Below are 20023 nucleotides of genomic sequence, written 5' to 3'. Positions count from 1 at the left end.
ATATACTCCCAATAAAAAATCTTTTCTGTTTTTGTTTGTTTTTCATTAAAATAGGAAGCTCTTTTAATGCGTGTAAGATATTATTTAGTTTATAATATTTGACTTAAATCTCTGCTTTCATAATATATATTTGTTACTGGCATTTCAGAATCCAAAAAAGTCCCTTATTTATGCTGATGTTTGACTTTTTCTTTCTCTGAGCTGAGTAATAATTTATGTTCAGGGACCTCAATGATGGGTCTTTGTGTGTGTCTGTTTAAAGAAATTATGAATGGCGCTCAGCGCTTCAAGATGCAGATGCATCTTCTCCAATTCTAGGAATTCTTTTTTTAAAAAAATAATTAATTGCCCCATTTTCTCTGGTCTCTTTATCTGGAATTCTTATTATTGACATCTTAGAACTCCTGGATTAATCCTCTTTTTTTAAAAAAAAAATCTCATTTATCATCTGTTTGTCTCTTTGTTCTACTTTTTGCAATTTTTACTCAACTTTTAGCTCCTCTAATTAATTTTTCATTTCTGATATCATTTAAAAGTTCCAACAGCATTTTCTTATTTTGTGAATGTTATTTTTAGTTTTTAAAATAGCATCATGCTCTTGGCTTCTCAAGTGCAGTATCTTCTCTAAAGATTTTAATGAGAGCTTTTTGAGGTTTCCTTTTTGTAATCTAGAATGCCTCTGAGTTCATTTTTTTCTGGTTGTTTGTTTTGGTCATTATCTTTGATGTTAGAGACCTTTTTCAAATGACTGGTGATCTTTTGCTGCTCTCGTAGATTTAAGAGTAGAGCACTAAAAAGATGATGGAAGGTCTGCCTGTGCTTGAAAGGGATTCATTGACTAATGGGCTTTTCCATAGGGTGATTGGGCTGGGACCTGGCCATTTTGTGGGGAGACTTCCTCAGCTGTTATTAGATTCTGCAAGTATTTTCTCTTGAGCTGACTTGGTATAAGCCTGATGTCCAGTGGTCTCAGAGCTACAAGGAAGAATTGAGTTGGTGGGGGAAGGTGGTATGATTCTCACTATTCAGCATGTAGACTTTTCATTAATCCCTCTGCTTTCATAATGGCATTCCTGAAGGTCTTCTTGAGTCCAAAGTCCCTCTAGTTCATCCTCTTCTGAAAGTAAATCTTCAGTATTCTGCTGAGGTCAAGGAGGAGTAACTGTGTGGGTGTGCAAGATGGGAAAAGGAGTCTGGCGGCCTAACAGTAAACCATATAAACTTTCAGCCAGTCCTTCTATTTTCAGCTCCTCTTACACTAACCTTGGTGCCTTCAGTTCTTGAACCTTTTCAGAGTTCTGCAGTAGTGACTGGTTTTCTTCTTCTTGGCTTCTTCCAACATACCTGAGATTGGGGTTTGAAACAAAGCAGGTGGAAGTTCCAGATGGCTACATGGGGACCATCACCAGGACTCCTTCATCAGCATCAGTGGCTTGGGAGAGCCAGATTATGGATTGGGGCTGGAGTCTAGTTATAAAAATGATACTAAAACACCCCTGTCTCAGAAGCCTTCTTGTTCTGAAGGAGACAAAACCAGGTTATCTGATTGGAACAGAGAGAGAGAACACTTCCATCAACGGATTCTAGTGAGTGCAGCACAATCACATCCCTGGGAAGTCCACACTTAACTTTAGATGAAACTTCACGGAGGAGTACAAATGATATCCCCAGTCTGTCTGCCACAAATCTGTATCCAGAAAGTTAAATGACTTTTTTTTCTGCTGTAGACCTGGCTTATTTTACAAGCTTATTTTTATTAGCTGCCACTTAGAAATTGCCATGTGAATGTTCATGAATTTACCCCAAATGAGCCTCATTTCTTGCGGCTCATTTTAACTCCTGCTTTGTCAAAGATAGGCCCTCGTTACCCCAATTTTTTATATCCTGTAAATGGTAGTCCTAAGAACAGATTTTTGAAAGTTTGCAGATAATTCACAGGGAACTTTGCAAATAATTGATAATTTTACAGAAATAGAGAAAATATTCAATGCCACTGTATGCTACTTCGTCTACTCTTGCATGGTGATCGCTACGGAGGACAAATTCATTGCCTGAAGGCTCATAAGTACAATTCTTGGGTTAGTTACTAGAAGTTCCTTGCTAACCTCAGGGTTTATTATTTGTTTTTGAATCCTAGTTTCAATTCTGAAACTTCTGAACACTGTCGTACTTGAGAACCCTCAGGTTTGCATGGTGATTAGGTCTCCACCAGAGACCCATTTTGTGTGCTGCTATCCTGAGGCTTTGGCTGGTCCTGGACATCACTGAAGCTCCAAAGGAAGAGGGTGAATTCTTGCCCAAAGCAATAGGGTTCACATTTGTAGTAAAAGAATTAAAATAGAGAAAAGAAGAAGCTGTAGGACTCAATGCAACTTGAGCTTAGAATATGAGATATAGAGACATGGTATACTGGGGTTGACAAATAGATACCTTTATTTACCCTCTGTGCCCTCCCAGTCATTCTGTGGGAAGACTGAATCATTCTAATATCTGATTCAGAGGTCTAGTTTTCCTTATAATTACAGCTTTGGTAAAAAAGCAGTGACACCAACTTTGGTTAGTTAGGTATGTGTTGCTTAACTTCTACATGTTTGTGAGTTTCCCAAATTTCTTTCTGCTATTGATTTCTAATTTCATTCCATTGGATTGGAGAACATACTTTGTATTATTTTAATCCTTTCAAATTTATTGAGACTTGTTTTATGGCCTAACATGTGGTCTATCCTGGAGAATGTTCCATGTGCATTTGAGAAGAATGTATTTTTTGCTGTTGTTGAGTAGAGTGTTCTATAGATGCTTTTTAGTTCTATTTGGTTTATAATGCTGTTCAAATATTGTTGCCTTCTTGGTCCTCTGTCTGGTTCTTCTATTATTGAAAATGAGATATTGAAGTCTCCCATTATTATTGATAAATTGTCTATTTCTCCCTTTAATTGTGTTGGGTTTTGCTTTATGTAATTTAGGACTCTGTTGTTAGGTATATTTATACTTGTTATGTCTTCTTGATGGATTGACCTTTTGATCATTATAAAATGTTCTTTTTTGTCTCTAGTAACAATTTTTGTCTTAAATTCTATTTTGTTTGATATTAGTGTAGCCACTGCAACTCTCTTTTTGTTACTATTTCCTTGGTATATCTTTTTCCATTCTTTACTTTCAACCTATTTGTGTCTTTGAATATAAAATGTGTCTCCTGTAGATAGCACGTAGTTGGATCAATTTTTAAAAAGCCCATTCTACCAATATCTGCCTTTTGATTGGAGTGTTAGTCCATTTCCATGTAATTACTGAAAGATAGAATTTATGACTTTCATTTTGCTATTTTATGTATGTAAGTCTTTTTGTTTCTCTATTTCTTTATTATTGCCTTGTTTTTTGTTAAAAACGTATTTTCTAGTGTACATTTTAATTACCTTGTCATTTATTTTAATATTTTAAAGTTATTTTCTTAGTGGTTGCCATAGGATTACAATTAACCTCTTAATTTATAACCTCTTAATGTATAATCTGGTTCAGATCAATACCAACTTAATTTCAATAGTATACAAAATTTTTGCTTCCATATAGCTCCAGTTCCTCCCTTTCCTTTGTGCTATTATTGTTCTACAAATTACCTTTATACATCACAAGCCCATCAACACAGACATAATTACTGCTTTATGTAGTTCTCTTTTAAATCAGATAGGAGAAAAAGAGTTACACACAAACACAAATACATTATATTTTTTTACACTTACTTATGTACATTTGTCCCTTGGTATCTGTGGGGGATGGCTCTAGGACCCCCAGTGGATACACACCCAAATCTGCACATGCTCAAGTCCCTTATATAAAATGACATGATATTTTCATGTAACCTATGCACATCTTCCCATATACTTTAAATCATCTCTAGATTACTTATAATACCTAATACAATGTAAATGCTATGTAAATAGTTTCTGGTGTGTGGCAAATTCAAGTTTTGCTTTTGGCTACATTATGGGATTGTTTTGGGAATATTTTCGATCCACAGTTGGTTGACTCCATGGATGCAGAAACTGTGGATACGGAGGATCAAATGTAGTTACCTTTACCAGTGTTCTTTATTTCTTTGTGTGAATTTGAGTTACTGTCTAGTATCCTTTCATTTCAGCCTGAAGGACTTCAGTTAGTATTTCTTGTAGGGTAAATTTGCTAGTAAGGGATTCTTTCAGTTTTTATTTATCTGGGACTCTCTTAATTTCTCCTTAATTTTTGAAGGAAAATTCTTAGCTGATAGTCTTTATTTCACCACTTTGAGCATGCCATCTCACTGCCTTCTGACCTCTGTAGTTTTCTGATGAGAAATCAGCTGTTAATCTCACTGAGGATCCCTTCAACATCATGAATCTCTTCTCTCTTGTTGCTTTATAGATTTTCTCTTTGTCTTTGTCTTTTGAAAGTTTGATTATGATGTTTATAGATGTGGATCTCTTTGATTTTTTATCCTTCTTGGAGTTTGTTGAACTTTTTGGATGTGTAGATTGATAGTTTTCATCAAATTTTGGATATTTTCAACCATTATTTCTTTAACTATTCTTTCTTCCCCTTTCTTTTCTTTCTGAGATTCCCATTAAATGTATGTTGGTACACTTGATATGCTCCTTTATTTTCTTTATTCTTTTTTCTTTCTGATCCTCAGATGAGAGGAACAATCTCAACTGACCTGTCTTAAGATTTGCTGATTCTTTTTTCTGCTTGCTCAGATCTGCTGTTGAACCTTTCTAGGGAATTTTTTATTCCTATTATTTTAATTTTTACCTCCAGAATTTATTTTTTAAAAATAATTTCTATATCTTTATTGATATTCTATATTTGGTGAAAAATCATTCTCTTACTTTCTAAGTTATTTAGATATGGCTTCCTTTAGCTCCTTGAAGATATTTAAAATAGCTGATTTAAAATCTTTGTCTAGTAGGTTCAATGTCTGGACTTCCTCAGAGACCGTTTCTACTGCATGCTTATTTTCCTGTGTATGAGGCATACTTTCTTCACACATCTTGTAATATTTTGTTGAAAGCAGAACATGTTAAGTAATATAATGTGGCACCACTCAAAATCAGATTCCTCTCCTCCCCCAGTGTTTGTTTTTGTTGTTGGTTGTTGTTGTTGTTGCTATTTGTTTGCTTAGTAATTTTCCTGAGCTGATTCTGTAAGGTCTGTATTCTTTGTTATTTGTGGTCATTAAAGTCTTTACTCAGTTTTCTCATTGATCAGCTAGTTATTAGACAGAGATTTTCTTAAATGCTCAGAGCCAAGTAGTCTCCCAGCATTTGCTGAAGGATTTGATGTGCATTTTGGAATATGCCTTCAGTGCTCAGGCAGTTTATAACTCTGCCTTAGTTTTCACTTCCTGCTTGTGTAGAGCCTTAAGGTTAGCTAGAGGTGAGAGTTTAGGGCCTTCTGAGATCTTTCCTGAGAATGTGCACAGCCCCAGGCATGCATGTGGCCTTCTAGATTCTAGATTATACAAAATTCACAGGCCCTTATGGCCATCTCATTCCCCCAATTTTTCTTTTTTTTGGTCATCATCTTTTTTTTCCCCAACTGTTATTGCTGCCTGAGGCAGCTGTTATGTTAAACAATTGCCACTGATTGTTTTCCACATGCTTCCTGGGGGAAAAGGCTATTTGCACTGAGTAAGCTCTGAGTTGGGCCAAATAAAGAAAGCTCTATGAATGGGTATTTTTAGAGAACTACTAGACAGGTTACATAATTACAGTTTTCTGAAAGTGGTACTTTTGGTGTATTCCAACCCCATTCTTTCCCTTCCAATAGCTGCTGGCTGCTATTTTTTGCTGTGATTGTGGGATTTTTGGTTTTTAAGGCTACTGCAGAGCTAAGGAGAGGGGAATGGGAATAGGGAAAGTCCAAACACCACAAATCTCTCTGTTATTCCTGAGATCCAGTGATTTTGTTGAATAAATGCCCCTCACATTGTTGTAAACCTTTGGTTAATTTTGAGAGTTCTGAAAAAGTTGATTTTGACAACTATTGCCAGTATTCTTGTTGCTTTTATGGAGGAATGGCCTTTTCAGAGGTTCTATTCCACCATTCCTTATTCCATTCCAATATTCTTTATCCTAATCCTATATAACTTTAATAATCAGGACATTTTCATATAAATGACATCTGAATTGAGATGATGAGGATAATCTGGTTGTGATATCTGTCACCCTGTTAGTCTTCAGGATTGATTTGGCTGGCTTGAAAGTGACCTGTTCTCATCACTTCATGTACATTCTTCCTGAAGTTTTGCCCTTAGCTAAAGAGGATTACCTATTTAGATAATAGAGGACCATTCTTTATTCAAGGTATCTGGATTATAATCTTATCCACCAAGGTACATAATTATATAGTTTTCTGAGAAGTGGTCTATTTTAGGCAGTAGCTACTTTGCACTAAATTAAGCCTATTTGACATAGATGGGCCATTTTCACCTTAGCAGGACTTGGGTATGTTCAAATATGTACTTGAGAAGGAAGTTTATGTTGATAAGTTAATTATAAATTATTTGCATAATGATCTTAAAAGTTAAAGCTTTTACAAAATAAATGTTACTAAAATGCTGGGATAGAGTTATACAGTTTTTATATTAAAATAAGATTCGTGATGAATTATTCTCCCAGTGTATGTAGAATGTCACAAATTTGTAGGTAGACAAAGGTTGAGCTTATCTTTTGAATTATTTGTGAAAAATGTTTTTCTGACTAAATGAGGATTTTCAGTAAAACTTCAAGGGGAATGGCTATGCTATTTAAAAGGTCAAACTCCTAATCATCAGAATTATTTAATGTTTTACAAATATCTTTTCCAGTATAGTGGTCTTAAATTTTCAAAATACTCTTACGTACTTTGGTTTTAGTTTCACCAGAATACTTTGAGGTTGGCTGCGTTGAGGTCGTATTTTGGGATGAGGAAATTTGTTCAGGTGAAGTACACAGTGTTGAATAACATGCCTGCAACCACACAGTGCATTTGTGATAGCCCCTTCCTCCTCATCTAGTGCTCTTTCTACTTCATCAGACCATTCTTCAATTAATTGCTTTATTAAATGGTATAGATGAAAGAACACAGGATTTGGAAACTGATCTATCACTTCATGGTTGTATATTCTTGGGCAAGTTATTTAACTTTTTTGAACTTTATTACCTCAACTCTGAAATGACATGAAATTATAATAAACCTCAAAAGGTTGCTATGATAATTAAATAAGATAAATTTGTCTGTAAAGACAACTCAAACTCTAAATGGCTAGCCAAATGCTAGCAATTATTTTCCTCTTGAAAATATTCACAGTATACTACTTTGTTATTTTATTTTTTGTACATCATTTATAGTATTAATAAACCTATAAAACAATCAGTAGCGTTCTCTAATCCAAACTGCTGCCTATACTAATGTGAATTAATAAGGCTTGATAACAGTTAGAATTGTAATAGAATTATTTTGAATATTTTAATAATGTGTCATAAAAATTAAAATAATTTCAGATTCACCTGCAAATTGCTAGATTAACTGTAGGTAAAAGAAGACCTTAGCTGGGTTGAGGCTGGAATAGGGTGGAAGGAGGGTTGTCCTTAGCTTGGCTTGATGTGTTTAAGGCATTGTGCCAGCTGCTACTGACAGATAGAGAGTAAGAGGGCCAGACTAGTATTCTTACCATGGAGACTGCATTGATTTCTCTAAGGAACATTTCCTCCAGCTATTTAGAAGTTCTATCAGGTGCATTAAGAATTCAATCACTGCCTTTGTTAGTTAATCCATTAATTTGTTATTCAGCAGACATTTATCAGGCATCTATTGAGCCAGGCAAAGTGCTTGTGGTCCTTAGCATTAATTCTATATGCTGGACCACCTAGTAGGATCCTAGGCTAGGTAGATACACACTACATATTTCTGATTATTTTTGTGACTTTCCACTACTTAAAAAAAATAAGCTGTTTGCATGGCATCTTGTCTTATGTGTGAGGTCATAAAAGTCCCCAGAAAAAGTTTTACAGAGCATCTGCTTTATGAAATGAACATTTTCATATTTTAGGGGATGTGATTTGGCTCACAACATATATTGATTCAAGTGAAATGTGTTGTGTAATAACACTGTGTGTCATATGTTATAACCACAAGTATCCTGTCAGGTAGGTCGCGTTGCCCAGTTTTATATAAGAGGAACTGAGCTTAGAGAAGCTATGGAACTTGCTCACGGTTAGACAGCTGGTGAGTAGCAGAAGCATGATATGAGCCTACCTATCTCTGAGACCAGTAGATGTAGTCTACCACTGTATCGTCTATCTTTCTCACACCAACTGTGTTTTAAACACTTTGTTCAGTGATAATCATGAACACATTAGATTTTTATAAAATTTGAGTAATACCTGCTTGATAAAGTAGTTTATGGTACTAAACATGGTGAAGCATTGTTAAAGTTATGTTGAATTAGGTTTTGCTTCATAATTCTTCTCTTTAAGGCAGAGATTTATTAGAATATCTCTGTATCAATCTGTATAAGAAACAGACTCATTGACAAACTTAAGGATTGAACTTTTAGAGGAAATATTATAAATGCTGGCTAAAGAATTGGTTTGGAAGAGTTCATGTTCACATTCCCACCTGAATGCTTCTTCATTATTTCCCAAAAGCACTCAGTGAATATTATCTTCAACTGGTTTAATGTGATTTTTACTTTTCATATCAGTTTTTAATATGGCTACATTGCTTTAACTAATTTTAAAAGATCATTGTAGTAGCTTGTTCATTTATTCAACAAGTAGTTAATGAGCAACTACTATATGCTGGACACCACTTTGAGCAGCATGAATACAGTGGAACAAAGCAAATCTTGGCCTTACGCAATTCACATTCTAATGGGGGAAACAGCCAAGATGTCTGATAAATGATTATTTTAATGTCCAGTAGTGATAAGTGCTATGAAGAAAAATAAGATAGTATAAGGGAAGAGAGAGTGATGGTCCATGGCAGCAGCATATGAGCAGAGAACTGTTAAGTGAGGGAACAAGCCCTGTGAATATCTGGAGGTGCAGCATTCCAGGTAAAGGGGACAGCAAGCACAAAGGACTGGGAGAACTGGCTTGACCTGTTAAGGAAGAGCAAGGAGGCCATTGAGGATGGAGCTCAGTGAGAGGAAGAGAAGTACTTTCTGCAGTCAGAGAGGTAGGCGGGCCCAGATCAAGTGGGGTCTTCTAGGCCGTGACAGAGACTTTGTATTTTGTTCAAAGTGTGATGAGCAGCCGCTGGAACATTTTGAGTGTAGAGAGACAAGATCTGATTTATGTTTTCATAGGTCAGTCTGGCTGCTGTGAGAAGAAATGACTAAAAGAGGGGCACGAGTATAAACAAGGAGATCAGTTGGATTACTCCTTCAAAGAGGTCCAGTGGGGAGAGGGATGATGTGGCTTAGAATAAGAGAGTAATGGTGCAGAGGGAAGAAGCTGTCAGATTCAAGATATATTTTGAAAGTAGAGCTGATAGTTTACTGATGGCTTGCTGTGGGTAAAAGAAAGGAGTCAAAGTTGACTCCAAGGGTTTTAATGGTGATGCCATTTACTGGGATTGGGAATATTAGGAGAGAAACATGGTTGGGGGAATCAAGTGTTCCCTTTTGGACATATAAAATTTGAGATGTTTATTAGTCACCTAAGTAGTGGAGTTAGAGACTGGAATTCAAGGGAGAGTTTCAAGCTGGAGTTATGAATCTGGGAGATATCAGCCTAGAGGTGGTGTACTGATTGCTGACCTTGATAAGAAGGGTTTGGTAGGAAAGTCTCCTAGGAGAAGGTTCAAAGGAGACTTGGATGTGAGGAAGTGGAGACAGAATACAGACAGCTTTCTCAGGATTCACAGTAGAGGGAAGCAGAAAAATGGGACACTAGTTGTTTAAGATCAGAGAACGTTTTTGAAGGATGGGTGATATTCATACCATGTTTGTGTGTTGACGAGAATGGACCAGAAGAGAGAGAAAATTGTTAAAGAAGAATAGAGATGGGATAAATATAGGAGAAGCAGGAAAAAGACAGGATAAATATATGAGAAAAATCCTTGATTAAGGGGAGTGGGAATGTTACATGGGGCACCTGTGGGAGTCCTTGCCATAGATAGAAGAGAATTAGATTGTTCTCCATTTTAAGAGTACAAAAGGCAGAGTATATGGATACAGATGAGGTTAGCTGATTAGATTGATTGGTGGAGAGATAACTTTCAACATATTGAGTTTATTTATGATGGTGTAATATCCACCTATCCTGATAGGTTCTAATGGTCATATTATAAAGACGCCATGTTTACACTGCTGTTCAACATGACTAGAAGTGACACTAGTATCTTTGTGTTTTATAGATACTGTTACACCCTCGCTGAGCAGTTCATCATAAAGAGGCACTCACATTTTCTGTATAAAAGCAGAAGAGTCAGTCCCAGCAGTGGTATTGATTTATTACTTGAGCATGAGTTCATTACCCATGAAGACTCTCACTGTGCCTTTTATCTTCTAGGCACAGCAGTATTTTAGCATTACCCATTAAGCTTGTTGTCTACAATAGAGGGGTGTTTAAAGGCCTCACTAGGGAGGCAGATGTGTCTGGAAATTCCTTTCATGGTGATTTATTCCACAGCAAACAAATTTCATTTCTAAATCTAGCATGACCAGAGGTCTTCCGGAAGTATAAAAAACACTCCAAGAGGAGTGTTAGACCTCTGGTTGGGAAAGAGGGCACCATTTTCTCTTGAGATGAAATTTGTGAATTGGTGAGAATTTACCAGGAGGCTGGAGGCAGACTTCCTTATTTGTTTTGTGGAGGTGTGTCCAACCTACCTCCTCAAGGTTTTGCCTTTCCACAAGTCTCCATATTCAATCTGGAAAAAGTTAGTTCATATGTGATGTAAGCTGATACTCATTGACCTTTGGCAACACTTAGCAGTTGCCAAAGCACTTTACTTTTCTATCTGGTCATGGAGGTGCTGTTAAGTTAAACAGAAGCTTCAAGCATCCAGGCGTTAAGTCAGCATTCAGAATATGATGAATATGTTTATAAAATGCAAATGTAAGAGCAATCCATGGAGAAAACCTATTTTCCAGTCAATGTCTCTTTCTCTGCAACTATTCTTTTTTCCTAATTGGATTCTCATTTTACCTTGAAATTCTTAGCTTAAATATTTGACCATATTAAAAACAATTAATACAGTTGTCCCTCAGTGCCCCTGGGGGATTGATTCCAGGAAGAGGCCCTGCAGGTACCAAAATCCATGGATGTTCAAGTTCCTTATATAAAATGGCATAATGCAATGAATACAGTTCACCCTCCTCACCTGCAGGTTTTGCATCAGCAGATACGGAGGGTCGACTGTAGATATTAAGTAATTAAATCAAGAGTGCAAATCCTACCTGACATTAATTGAATCAATTAATATTTGTGAAGCTATCTGATTCTTTAAGAAGAAATAACCCAGTGTGTTTACTCATACAAGGCATGTTTTGACTTCTTAAAGGATATGTTTTTGAGCTTATTTTTAGCATGAGTGCGACTCTTAAAATCAATTAGTATTTTTTTTTTTTTTTTTCAAATGGTGGAAATGCTAGGAACAAAGGCTAAAACCAAAATATTTCTGATCTTTGAAAAAGTTGTTTTACATTCTTTCTGTTCAATCAGTCATTCTTTTAAATTAAACATCTACTATGTACTAAGCTTGAACAAGGAATACATTAGATATCTGCTCTAAAGAAAGCAGGGACCACAGATATACATGACCTTACAATCCTGTGTGATCAGAACTTTGATGGGAGGTGTATGGAATATATCATCATAATATTATACTCTGAAGTCTGAGAATTACAGATGCTTATTTCAAATTCATATTGCTATTTTACATTTGTACTTGAATTTCAAGAGTTTCAAGTGTATACAATTCGAATAAGTTTGTTAAATCTTATGTTAGAAATCAGTCTCTTTGCAAAGAGAGTAGTTCGTCTGAAGATTGATAAATAGGCTTGCCCAAGTGTAGAGAAGAACTTCCATTTGAGCTTTAAAAAGTATGTTGAGTCTTAGAATTATATTTAAGATTATATCTAGATTTATATGTCATATATAAATCACATCTAGATTTATGTATGTCATAAAAAGTATGTTGAATCTTAGAATTGGAAACATGACAACAAAAAAAATTCATCTTAATAGGCTTTAAAAAGATTTTTTACAAAAGTGTGTACTTCTTGATATGCTATTTTTGTTGGGAAAAATAAAATAACCTTGATTATGAAATTCACCGTGAAAGAGAGAAAGAGAATAGATTTAGGACTTGAATATGGATATAAATAAATAAATAAATTTAATTCTTTTAAAAAACAGGAATAAAAGAGAAAAACGTGAAGACGTTGGTAACAGTGAATGTTCTATTAAAATGGAACTTGTTATTGTCATCAAGATTGTATCAGTACGAAAGGCCACTAAGATGTGGATTACTAAAACTGACACGTTCATTCCTTTTGCCACTGGGGGTCACTGTAAAGACATTGCTTGAACAAGTCTAAAATTTCCTTTTGTGACATTTGAATGTAGAAATTTAAATGTGAAAAAGAAACACTATTCATTAGAAAGACTAAAAATATATATAAGAAAGAAATAAGACATATTCTCTTTTTCCCTAAATTGCATATTACTGATCTGAATCTTTCTTAAGACTTCTGTTTATATTGATATATGTATAAGTGTTGCATTGCTATTCAAAGTGGAAGAGTTTAATTAAAGTGACTTTAGCATTATAGAATAATTGTATTCTCATGTGTTTCTTGTTTCAAAATTCAAAGATATTTAAAACACAAGTAATAGTTACCTATGCAATTAAATCTTACTCCTGAATTCTGATATGACCATAAGCTTCTAACATTCCCATGAACGTAGATAGAAACATATTCTATAATCCATCTCCAGAATATCTGTCCAAACCAGATCTATATATTTATTTTGTTGACAGTATAAATAAAAATATCATTAAAACAAAACAAAACTCTTCTAAATTTCTATAAGACCCTCATTTTCCATGGCTTTCAGAATCTCTATCTCCTTCCCTCCAGCTCTATCTTCCTTTCCTTTTTCTTCTCTCTGTTCTTCGTCTAACATTTCTTGAGTGCTTGTTATGATCCTTGAATAGAAGGAGAATTATTTCTTCCACTGAGACAAGAGTGAAGTAAGAAATTTAGTACATGCAGATAGAGGTTCATCTGTAGATATCTGGAGAGGCATTTGAAGAATTTATTGACTATTGACATAGGTTTTTTCCTCTTAAGTAAGAAGCAAGGCTATATAGGCTGAGAAGGAACTGGGAGTCAGGGTGGGGGTGGGGGGACAGTAAGGAGGATAGGAGAGAAGGGAGTTGTGTAAGATGTTTGAGGAGAAAGGTATTTTGGACAGCCACTGTGGGGAAAGAGAGAAGGAGAAAGTGGGCAACATTGAAGGACTCCATTGAGGCCAGAGCCATCTGCACCAAGGGTTCAGGATTTTATGATTCCCAGGAACACTCAGCAGCGAAGGATTTTGAGAGGAAAATACTTGGATTGCTTTTGGGTCAGAATTCTGCGGGATCCATTGGATGGAAGGCAAAAGAGTTGAGGATATTGGAAAAATAATAGTTAGAAAGATGAACTGTGAAATCCTTAGAGGAAGGGAAGAAAGGGAAGCCAAAAAGGACCCATAAGTTTTGGGGAAAATGGGATGGTTCAGGGATGAGGTTCCAGATAAGACTGAAGAATATCAATGCATTATTCATAGTAGGTGAGTAAAGGAATTGGAAGAATAGGAGTTTGTGGTTAGAGACTAGAATATTAGAGTTTATAATTTACAGTTGGAACAAGTTCAGATAATAAATGTCCAGGATGTGGTCATGGGAGGAAATTGCTAAAATGACATGCAGGTGAAAATCATTGAATAGAAGAGCTCAAGAAACTAAATACATGAAGAGAAATGAATACATTGTCCTCACATACATTGATGCTGCCTGGATAATGGTGGAACTAAGGGTGGTGAAGAAGACCCTGATGCTGAAACCTGCAATAAAGAGGGTGTGTCTGTGTGTGTGTGTTTGTGTCTGAGTGTTGAAGATGGGTGTCTGGGCATTTGGTAGATGACGGCAACAAGGAGGAACAGAGGGTGCTATAACCAGATGGTGTAAGGCTCCAAAGCAATATTTTATATGAAGGTGGAAGATTTTGGTTTGGAACAGAACTGAGGAGTACGAACATTAACCTTCATTCTCTTTTCTTCCACCAGAGGGGCATGAAGGAAAGAACTAGATGAAGGCAAGGAGGTGAGAGCTATTGTTTAGACCAGAGCATGAGTGTGTTGGAGTAATATGGTGACATTAAAGACAGTTCCAGGTGGCATAGTGCAAAGGATTGGCAGAAAGGCAGCAAGGGGAGGAAGCGGGAAGCATGTTGAAATGAAAGTACAAGCTGTTCTGCTGAAATAACCAGGAAACATTCTAAAGAAATGTTGCCTTAATAAAGAAAGTACACTAATAAAAGCATAAGACATATAAAAATTACATTTTAAAACAGTACAGCCTAGTGGTTAATAGCACAAACTCTGGAGCCACACTGCCTGGGCTTGAATCCTGGCTCTACCACTTACTAGCTGTGTGATCTTGGGCAAATTTCTTAATCTTTACATACCTCAGTTTCCTCATCTGTAAAATGGGGATAATAATACTACTTTCCTTATAAGATTGTTATGAAATTAAATGAGTTAGTATCTGCATAGTATTTAGAAAAGTGCCTGACACTTAATAAGCCCTGTAAATGTACTACATAAAATTAACATACTTCGTTGGTTAGAAAGCAGGTTTGTGGCTGTTGAGTTTCAGACTAACAAAGTTATTTTTCCTGCAGGAATTTCTGTGATAAAAGCCAATAGTTGCTGTATTTTCAGGAAGTTTATAGCTGTTAAACTGAAGTCTTACTCAGCAAAGTTAACCCTTGCTTTCTACTTCCTTCTTGCTTGTCTCTTCTTAGGGTTGCCAACATTATCATTTGTCTAATGCTCCTTACACAGTCATGTGTTGTCCCCTTTATAACCCATGATGATGCACAAAGCCACAGCCAGTTGGATTACCTATACAGTTGTGTGCATGGGGTGTGTGTGTGTGAAACACAGTTTCTGGTGATGGTGCCTATAGTGATCTATATAATGCAAATCATGTTCCCTATTTAGTAGGTCCCAGTGGAGCTGATGGACTTAATAGAAACTTTTGCTGTAGGAGAAATTCCTGTTCAGATGAAGGACAGATGACCTGAGAAGCTTGGATTTGATTTGGGAGTGAAGGATGACATTAAAAGAGATCTGGTGCTATCAACTAGTTCCAAGTTAACCAACTGGAACTTCAGTTAAAAGTGTTTCCACGCTATTGCCAACAGAGTCCCGATGGTGTTCTGAACCAGACCATTTTGTAGTCAGCAGTCTGAGCTATCTGTTCAGGGTTTCAAATAGTTTGCTGAGGGCTATGAGTGGAGCATTATTAGTTACTGTCTGCAGTTAAAACCCCTGTATGAGAAAGGTAAGAGTGGGAAATATATAACAGTCCCAGGTCTACAACAGTGATGGAATCCTACTGGGCAGGCATTGTGAAGACTTCCTAGCCTGGCAGTGAAAGAAGTTTACTGATTAAATCCTAAGTGTACTTTCTGGGAGGAACATCCTTGTCCACTGTCCATTGTTCTCCCAGGGCTCCACCTTCTGGGAGTTTCTTCCTTGTCCATTATCCTCTAAGACATATCTGAAGTGGAAATGAGGGATTATAACCTTCTCTGGAGATGCATAGCTTTCACAGCCTGTTGTCTACTTGTAAAAACTTGGGGTCATAAAGGTTTTAAGACTCAAACTATCAAAGGCTTTTTCAGGGCAGGCTTTTTGTTTCTTTGGGAATACAATTTCTTAAAAAACTCATTAAGCCTTAACTATCTGCTTCTAGTTAATTCCATGTACAAACAACTACACCAAAAGCTTTTTCCTAGACCTAGATCTTAAATCTGTTTTTTTGTTTCCTTGCCACCAATACTCTCTCCCCACCCGTCTTTTCTCTCTTTCAACTTATTACGGTTATCTTCAGGCTACCTGAGACTATTGGCTTGGGTAGGGAGGTATGTATTTTAAGTGTAAAGTCTGATGAGTTTTGATGAACATATACACTCATGCAACTACCATTACAACCAAGATAAAGAACATTTCCATCACCTATAAAAGCTCCCTTGTGTTCCTTGCTAGTCAATCCCACCCTGGTTGCCTAGTCCTGGCGCCAGGAAACCACTGATCTGCTTTTTGTCGCCATCTGTTAGATTTGTCTTTAGAGTTCTATGTAAAATGGAATCATCCAGTAAGTACTCTTGGTGCCTGGGTACTTCTGCTCAGCATAATGTTTTTGAGATTCATCCATGCTGCTGCATGTTTTAGTTCATTCTTTTAAATTGGTGAATAGTATTTCACTGTGTGGCTATGCCACATTTTGTTGATTCATTTACCTGTTGATGGAACTTTAGTTTTCTCCAGTTTTGGGTGATAACAGATAAAGCTGCCATAAATATTTATGTACAAGTTTTATATGTTTTCATTTCACTTGGAAAAATAAGAGTGGAATTGCTGGACTATTCACAATAGCCAAGACATGGAAACAACCTAAATGTCCATTGACAGCTGAATGCATAAAGAAGACGTGGTACATATATGCAATGGAATACTACTCAGCCATAAAAAGAATGAAATAATGCCATTTGCAGCAACATGGATGGACCTAGAGATTATCATACTAAGTGAAGTAAGTCAGAAAGAGAAAGACAAATACCATATAATATCACTTATATGTGGAATCTAAAATATGACACAAATGAACCTACCTATGAAACAGAAACAGACTCACGGACATAACAGACTTGTGGTTGCCAAGGGGGAGGGGGTTGAGGGAGGGGTGGAGTGGGAGGTTGGGGTTAGCAGATGTAAGCTATTGTATATAGAACGGATGAACGACAAGGTCCTACTGTAGAGCACAGGGAACTATATTCAATATCCTGTGATAAACCATGATGGAAAAGAATATTAAAAAGGAATGTATACATATACATAACTGAATCACTTTGCTGTACAGCAGAAATTAACACAACATTGTAAATCAATTATACTTCAATAAAAAAAGAAGTGGAATTGCTGGGTAAGTGTACGTTTAATATTTTTAAGAAACCACTACAAATTTTATTCCCAGCACCAATATGTGAGTGTTTCAGTTGCTCCACGTGCTCACCAACACTTGGTATTATTAGTTCTATTTTAATTGTAGTCATTGTAATGTCTGTGTAGTGGTATTGATTTGCATTTCCCTTATGACTCATGGTGCTTAGCATCATTTCATGTCCTAATAGGCCATTTGTAAATTTTCTTTTGTGAAGTGTCTGCCTATTTTAAACTGTCTTCTTAGTATTAAGTTCTGAAGCTTAAGAAAAATGCTGATGCAAATATTTTATTATGTAATGCAAATATTTTCTCTCAGTCTATATCCTTTCTATATCTTTTAAAGAGCAAGTTTTAATTTTGATGATATATAATTTTAATTTTTAAAATATGATCCACATTTTTTTATCCTCTCTAAGAAATCTTTGCCTAATCCAAGTGTGCAAAGATTTTTGTCCTATGTTTTCTTCTAGAAGTTTTGTAGTTTCAGTTTTGTTTTGTTTTTTTTTTAAATTTTTATTACTATTCAGAAAAGCTTAATCTAAATGGTGTTAACTGAGGCACCAATTAACTTTTGACCCAGTAGGAAAAGATGCAATAAAAAAATAGTAAAACTAGGACAAAATCAAATACACGAAGCACTTACATACATAAGTAACATTCAAAAGCAAGCTAATTGTAAAATGTCTCAATATTCTACTATTACATTATAAAGTCACAACTAATATAAATCTAAAAAATGTAGCTGGATCATTTTTCTTTTTTTTGTAATTTTTGAATTTTATTTATTTTTTTATACAGCAGGTTCTTATTAGTCATCAATTTTATACACATCAGTGTATACATGTCAATCCCAATCACCCAATTCAGCACACCACCATCCCAACCCCACTGCTGTTTTCCCCGCTTGGTGTCCATACGTTTGTTCTCCACATCTGTGTCTCAATTTCTGCCCTGCAAACCGGTTCATCTGTACCATTTTTCTAGTTTCCACATATATGCGTTAATATACGATATTTGTTTTTCGCTTTCTGACTTACTTCACTCTGTATGACAATCTCTAGATCCACCCACGTCTCAACAAATGACCCAGTTTTGTTCCTTTTTATGGCTGAGTAATATTCCATTGTATATATGTACCACGCCTTCTTTATCCATTCATCTGTCGATGGGCATTTAGGTTGCTTCCATGACCTGGCTATTGTAAATAGTGCTGTAATGAATATTGGGGTGCATGTGTCTTTTTGAATTATGGTTTTCTCTGGGTATATGCCCAGTAGTGGGATTGCTGGATCATATGGTAATTCTATTCTTAGTTTTTTAAGGAACCTCCATACTGTTCTCCATAGTGGCTGTATCCATTTACATTCCCACCAACAGTGCAAGAGTGTTCCCTTTTCTCCACACCCTCTCCAGCATTTGTTGTTTGTAGATTTTCTGATGATGCCCATTCTAACTAGTGTGAGGTGATACCTCATTGTAGTTTTGATTTGCATTTCTCTAATAATTAGTGATGTTGAGCAGCTTTTCATGTGCTTCTTGGCCATCTGTGTGTCTTCTTTGGTGAAATGTCTATTTAGGTCTTCTGCCCATTTTTGGATTGGGTTGTTTGTTTCTTTAATATTGAGCTGCATGAGCTGTTTATATATTTTGGAGATTAATCCTTTGTCCGTTGATTCGTTTGCAAATATTTTCTCCCATTCTGAGGGTTGCCTTTTCGTCTTGTTTATGGTTTCCTTTGCTGTGCAAAAGCTTTGAAGTTTCATTAGGTCCCATTTGTTTATTTTTGTTTTTATTTCCATTACTCTAGGAGGTGGATCAACAAGATCTTGCTGTGATTTATGTCAAAGAGTGTTCTTCCTATGTTTTCCTCTAAGAGTTTTATAGTGTCTGGTCTTACATTTAGGTCTCAAATCCATTTTGAGTTTATTTTTTTGTATGGTGTTAGGGAGTATTCTAATTTCATTCTTTTACATGTAGCTGTCCAGTTTTCCCAGCACCACTTATTGAAGAGACTATCTTTTCTCCATTGTATATCCTTGCCTCCTTTATCATAGATTAGTTGACCATAGGTGCATGGGTTTATCTCTGGGCTTTCTATCTTGTTCCATTGATCTATGTTTCTGTTTTTGTGCCAGTACCATGTTGTCTTGATTACTGTAGCTTTGTAGTATAGTCTGAAGTCAGGGAGTCTGATTCTTCCAGCTCTGTTTTTTTCCCCCAAGACTGCTTTGGCTATTCGGGGTCTTTTGTGTCTCCATACAAATTTTAAGATTTTTTGTTCTAGTTCCGTAAAAAATGCCATTGGTAATTTGGTAGGGATTGCATTGAATCTGTAGATTGCTTTGAGTAGTATAGTCATTTTCACAATGTTGATTCTTCCAATCCAAGAACATGGTTTATCTCTCCATCTGTTGGTATCATCTTTAATTTCTTTCATCAGTGTCTTACAGTTTTCTGCATACAGGTCTTTTGTCTCCCTAGGTAGGTTTATTCCTAGGTATTTTATTCTTTTTGTTGCAATGGTAAATGGGAGTGTTTCCTTAATTTCCCTTTCAGATTTTCATCATTATTGTGTAGCAATGCAAGAGATTTCTGTGCATTAATTTTGTATCCTGCAACTTTACCAAATTCATTGATTAGCTCTAGTAGTTTTCTGGTGGCATCTTTAGGATTCTTTATGTATAGTATCATGTCATCTGCAAACAGTGAGAGTTTTACTTCTTCTTTTCCAATTTGTATTCCTTTTATTTCTTTTTCTTCTCTGATTGCCATGGCTAGGA

At 35.9% G+C, this 20023-nt stretch overlaps 1 protein-coding gene across 6 annotated transcripts in view; it reads left to right on the top strand.

Moving 5' to 3' along the window:
* The window catches only part of DNM3 (dynamin 3), a 572001-nt gene that overhangs the window by 163126 nt on the left and 388852 nt on the right, over nt 1-20023 (top strand). The gene's annotated exons all lie outside the window — the stretch shown is intronic.

The sequence above is a fragment of the Eubalaena glacialis genome, chromosome 3 (assembly GCF_028564815.1).
Source record: "Eubalaena glacialis isolate mEubGla1 chromosome 3, mEubGla1.1.hap2.+ XY, whole genome shotgun sequence".
Lineage (NCBI taxonomy): Eukaryota > Metazoa > Chordata > Mammalia > Artiodactyla > Balaenidae > Eubalaena > Eubalaena glacialis.
The sequence above is the reverse complement of the archived record's forward strand: the minus strand, read 5'-3'. Positions and strand labels throughout refer to the sequence as shown.